Genomic DNA, 6,226 nt, shown 5'->3' on the forward strand with positions numbered 1-6,226 from the left:
TACACTACCTGAGGATGCTTCCATATAAATATGATCAATCATGGCTTTGCTATTCTTGAGAAGAAGATTATAAAAGAATTTTCCTATATATTTCTATGTAAAACTGTGGTCAGCCATTGTGGCCCCGCCCAACCCCCGGGGGTCTTGATTTGAACAAACTTGAATCTACACAACCTGAGGATGATTCCACTTGAGTTTCATCTTCTCTGGCCCAGTGCTTCTTGAGAAGAAGATTTTTAAAAAATTCCATTAACTTTTCACTAATTCATAATTATCTCCCCTTGGAAGAGGACATGGGCCTTCATTTGAACAAACTTGAATCCCCTTTACCTAAGGATACTTTGTGGCAAGTTTGGTTGAAATTGGCCCAGTGGTTCTTGAGAAGAAGATGAAAATGTGAAAAGTTTACAGACAGACGGACAGCTAGACAGACAGACAGACAGACAGATGGATGCCGGAGAAATGTGATCAGAAAAGCTCACTTGAGCTTTCAGCTCAGGTGAGCTAAAAACTGAACATCTTAATTCTACATATCTCACCTTATTTCCTCCATGCTCATTGCAGCCTGAGTTAGTTCCCCTTCTGGGTAATCCAGCATGTTGTCATGCATCATCTGTAGAACACAGTACTTGGTGTTCACCCAGTTATTGTCCCAGTCCAATGGCCTTAAATTAAACCATTGATAGTGGTGCTTCACTGATCAGTTACACAATACAGGTAAAACTTAAGTCTATTTATATCTGTACATTTGCCTGCCATTTGATCCCCACTTGTCTTTATTTTGAACAATCAATATGTTTCAGCTTACAAAACTTATAAAAATGTACTAAACCATTGTCAAATCAATACAATTTTTCTGGGTCTCTTTTTGCCATGAATGTGTACTATAGTATTGTATGAACTACTAGTATCATATCCATCAGACTTTTATCTCTGTCTAGAGACTTTGAAAAAGATTTATGAAATTGACAAGCCTCCTCACCACTTTGATGTACTCCTTGACAATATCCAGAAGTGGAAGTTTTCCTTCTGGTCTAAATATTGTGGGATTCCACTCAGCGGCCAGCTATCATAACAGAGGAACAGCCACTAGCCTGCTTAAATACAGCAATGTCCTCATACACCTTTATCTCCTTAGATCCACCACTAGAAAAGTAAATAAGAGTGCTGCATTGTAATTCCTAATGTGTTTCTCCTTTCCCACTTTCACTTTTTTTCATGCATCAAAATAAATAAACCCTTTCAAGGTAAGACAAGGTTAATTACCAATAATCTTGATTTTCAAATAACATTTGCCATATCTATGTAAGGCTAGCAGATTAAGAATACTGAACGGACGACACAGTAGAAATTTGGATGGAGATTTCACCTTTATGGGAACGAAGGGATTAAGTGTTATTGATTACTGTATATCTACCCCAGATGTTTTTGATCTTATTGAAAAATTCATTGTGTCAAACTTTACGACATTTTCTGATCACGCTCCATTACATGTACAGTTAAAAATTAAAGATTTCGATAAATGTGATGAAATAATCAAACACGCAAATACTCAAGGAACTCTGAATCTCGAATATTTAAGTGGAAGGCAGAGCAAAGAGAGAATACAAGACTCTATCCGCAAAGCTCCGGAGAAACTACCAGCGTGCTGAAGGGAACATGTTAGAATATTTACGCGTAAAAACAATCCAAAATCTTTTTACAAGAACTTCCGTAAGAAAAACAAACAACAACAAGCAGTGATTAATCCTGATCGATTTTATGAACACTTTAGAGAGCTTGGAACAAACGTTAATGCCAGTGCCAGGGATATACCGAGTGACAACGACACAACCGTTTTCGAAGAACTTGACTGTGAAATTTCTAATAAAGAAATACTTGACGCACTTACTAAGTTAAAGAGAGAAAAGTCTCACGGAACAGACTTGATTATTAATGAGTATTTTATTGAATTTAAAGCTATCTTGCTGCCCATTATATATAACTTATTTAACAGAATATCCCATTCTGGTATTTTTCCATATATGTGGACAAAATCTATTCTTGTACCTGTATTTAAAAAGGTGATGCAACCGATATAAATAATTACAGAGGTATTAGTCTACTCAGTTGCTTTTGTAAACTTTTTACTACCGTTTTAAATCAAAGATTGTTAAAATGGTCAAATGAAAACTGTGTTATTTCAGATGCACAATTCGGATTTCAGCCTAAACGTGGAACAGCTGAAGCAATATTTTGTCTACATACAATAATTAATCAATCATTAAGAAAGAAAAAAATAGGCTTTATTGTTGTTTTATTGATTATACAAAAGCATTTGATACTGTACAACGCGCTCAATTATGGCACAAACTTAGTTTATATGGAATTATGGGGAAATTACTTGGCATTATCAAGTCAATGTATTCTAGTATGAAATGTTGTGTAAAATATGCAGGAATGCTATCAGAATTATTCAAGAACAATAACGGACTTCTGCAGGGAGAAGTTCTGTCTCCTATCTTATTCTGTTTATATGTAAACGACTTTGAATTAGAGTTATTAAAACAAGGAAATGTTCCGGTTGATTTACAAGAATTGAATTTATTTGTTTTAATGTAGATGATATGGTTATTTTTTCAGAATCTATAGATGAGCTTCAAAGAATGCTAAATACATTATATGATTATTCTACGAAATGGAACCTATCTGTTAATATATCGAAAACAAAAATTGTTATTTTTAGAAACGGAGGTAAAATACGTAAGGAAGAAAAATGGCATTTAAATGGTGAACCAATTGAAATTGTTGACCAATTTATATATCTCGGTGTACTTTTGAATGATAATGGAAAATTTAATAATACACAAAAACAGCTGGCAATCCAGGGTAGAAAAGCAATGTTTTCGATGAAATCAAAAATCAGCCAAATGTGTCTAAATACTGAGACAATGTTTTCACTTTTTGATACTTATGTTGCAAGCATATTGAATTATGGTTGTGAAATATGGGGGGGACACAATGCTAGTGATATTGAAAAAGTACACTTGGACTATATTAAATATGTTTTAGGTGTTAGAAGGAGCACAAATACTGCCCTGATTTATGTTGAAACTGGTTGACTGCCTATGAAAATTGTTCGCATTTTTCGCATTTTTAAATTATGGTTCAAGCTGTTAAAAACTGACGATTGTATTTTGAAAATGTGTTATGAATATTTGTTCAATGAATGTGAATATTCCGGCAGACACTCTGATAATTGGGTTGTAAATATCGTACAAAAACTTTATGAGAATGGACTCGGATTTATCTGGCTTGAACAAGACAAAGAAATGATTTATAAACAATTTCCTGTGATCAAACAAAGAAAAACAGATAATTTCAGACAAAATCTCATGGCAGAAATTAATTGTTCAACAAAATGTATTTTTTACAGACACGTTGTAGATTATTTAACCTTGCAATATTATTTAAGAAAGTCAGTACCTAATCTTTATAAAAAACAAATAAGTAGAATAAGAATGTCTTCCCATAACCTTGCAATTGAATCTGGCAGGCATAGAAATATTGTAAAGGAATTTAGATTTTGTGAATTTTGTAAAAATATCATAGAAGACGAATTTCATTTTGTTTTAATTTGTCACCTATACAAGGACTTGAGAAGTAAATATATAAAAAGTTATTACTGGAAAAAACCATCTACATTCAAACTAGTCCAATTATTGAGTATTCAAAATTTTTCTGAGCTTTGTAAGTTAGGTAAATTTCTGCATTTAGCCTTTAAGTTAAGAAATGAAAAGATGTGATCCATTCTTCGTTTGTCCAATCGTTATATCAGTACATGTATATTTATTTACATTTATTATGTGATTCAAATTTTTTATATCTAATGTTATAGACGCGCCATACCAAGTGACTTCATTATATAAACTAGGCGCTGCATTTTCATGTATTGATACCATACCATACCAATCTGTTCTTTTTCTCTTAATTATATTTGTAATAATATTGTGATAATACGTATGTATTAAGCAATAAGAGAGAGTTTCTCATATACTGTAGTCTTCATAACTTACTAATAGCAATGAGTGGTATATAGAGAGATATTTTTGATATAGTCTTGATGACACCATTACTTTCTTAGCAATGACTGGTATAGAGAGAGTTTCTGATATAGTTTTGATGACATCATTACTTACTCAGCAATGACTGGTATATAGAGATATAGTCTTGATGACATCGATACTTACTTAGCAATGACTGATATAGAAAGAGTCTCTGATATAGTCTTGATGAGATCATTACTTACTTAGCAATGACTGGTATAGAGAGAGTTTCTGATATAGTCTTGATGACGTCATTACGATTAGGATGTCTTGGTCTCTCCTCCTTTGTACGACCATGGACACCTATTGCCGACACACCTGTACTCTCTATTAGTCTAGCTAACTTGAGTGTATCCTCCAACTGAAATTTAATTCTTCTATATAAATTAAGTAAATCTGATTGGTTACAAAGATGCTTCAAAAAGACATAATGTTACCCTCTGAGAACAGAAACAACAGCTGCATTGATGCTTGTGTATTGTGTATGCCTGTTAAATATTGAAATTTTTCATTCTCAGAAAACCAGAGCTAAATGTGGGATGGCCAAGTTCGACAAATGAAGTAAAAAATAACTACTTAATCTTTATTTTCTTTGTTAATTATATTTGCTGGATTGCTGTACATACGTTTGGAAAGACTCGGATCTTGCATGTGACAGGAACTGATAGTCCATTAACAAGGGTGGTCAGAATCTAAACAGAAAAAAAATCAGAGGTGTTTGTTTTAATGGTCAAGCATATCATCCATTAGAAAAATACATACGGTAAATTCTAAATCTCCAAGTAAGGATTAAGAGTCATTGGATAAGACAGAAACTCAAAAAGACATAAAAATCTATGTAAGATGGAAGTTATCAAAACATAATTTGTTATAACAATCTACTTTTTTTTTGGTTAAACTGACCTCTTTGACCTTTTCTGGTTGAGTAAGTAGAGCAGCTCCCATTCCTCCCTGATAAATAACAGTAAAATGTGTTATAGGGGTAAAACGAGAGGACCACGGGTAACATTGCTAACATGTCATCTTTACAGAGAATGAAATTCCATAAGTAGTTGTAGATGTTTTAAAAAGAAACTCAGACTATTACTTTGATTAAATAAAGATTAAATTATTTTTGTAATGTATATAATAAGAAAATAGTCGTTTAGTAGGGAAACTGCTCACCTTTATTGAAAATTCTTTTGGACAACCCATATTAACATCAACACCAGCAACCAGGTCTTGTCTGTCAAAAGGCATGAGAAAAAAAAAATAAAATATACATTCAGCTCCTTGAAACTCACATATATGCACAAAAAGATATACACAAGTATTTTTCTCATGTGTCTTAATTTTGTTCTTCGAATCTATGATTCAATAAATAAAGATAAACAATCTTTATTTAAAAAAAAGACCCTATTATACTCTTATGAAATATACTCTTCAAAAAAAGAAACGCATAGTAGGAACAATGCCCTGAAAATTTGTTATAGTTTTGTCATACCTTTTATTTTTGTGTGGATACGATGTATTCGAGTGAAATAAATGATTTTATAATGCAATTGTTAACTTTACAGCTATTCTACAAGTCTCACAGACAAAAAGACCTGATTTTGCAAAATTTCCCCCAAAATTTTGATCTCAATTTTCATTTGTTGAATTCCGATGCAATTCCTTCAGATACAAAGGGGCTATCAAAAGCGGGGGTTCTCGATATTTTGAATCTGGTTTTATCTGAAAAATGACGCTTCCTAAAATTGCTGCATCTTATTGTTGTGTGGCACAAAAAGGAAAATGGGCGACTGGAAGCAGGGGTACCGCAATCTACAATTGCAAGAGGTTTTAATGTTACACGCAGACCATATCTAACCTATAAAACATAAACCATTAACATCGAACACCCAATGTTCGCAAAAAATATGGTAGACTACGAGTGACATCAGCAGCACAGCATCACTTCCGAGGATTACGCAAATTGCATGAATGTAATGCAAGGACGTCATCTAAAGCAGTAGGTATCCCTGAACTGCACAGATCATCTAACAAGACCGTTTTCAGTTGACTACGAATTATTGCAAGAGGATTATTCATGCCATTGTTCCGACCCCACAACACCCCAAATATCGACTTCAAAGATCTCAGATGAATAGAGTATGACCACA

General features: G+C 33.2%; 1 pseudogene; it reads right to left on the reverse strand.

The window, feature by feature from the left end:
* Positions 1-937: 937 nt before the first annotated feature.
* LOC134269683 (tRNA-dihydrouridine(20) synthase [NAD(P)+]-like) lies at positions 938-5,310 on the reverse strand (annotated as a pseudogene).
* Positions 5,311-6,226: the final 916 nt, after the last annotated feature.

The sequence above is a fragment of the Saccostrea cucullata genome, unplaced genomic scaffold (assembly GCF_032062105.1).
Source record: "Saccostrea cucullata isolate Sc308-1 unplaced genomic scaffold, CSIRO_AGI_Scuc_v1 ctg17823, whole genome shotgun sequence".
In the NCBI taxonomy this organism is placed as follows: Eukaryota; Metazoa; Mollusca; class Bivalvia; order Ostreida; family Ostreidae; genus Saccostrea; species Saccostrea cuccullata.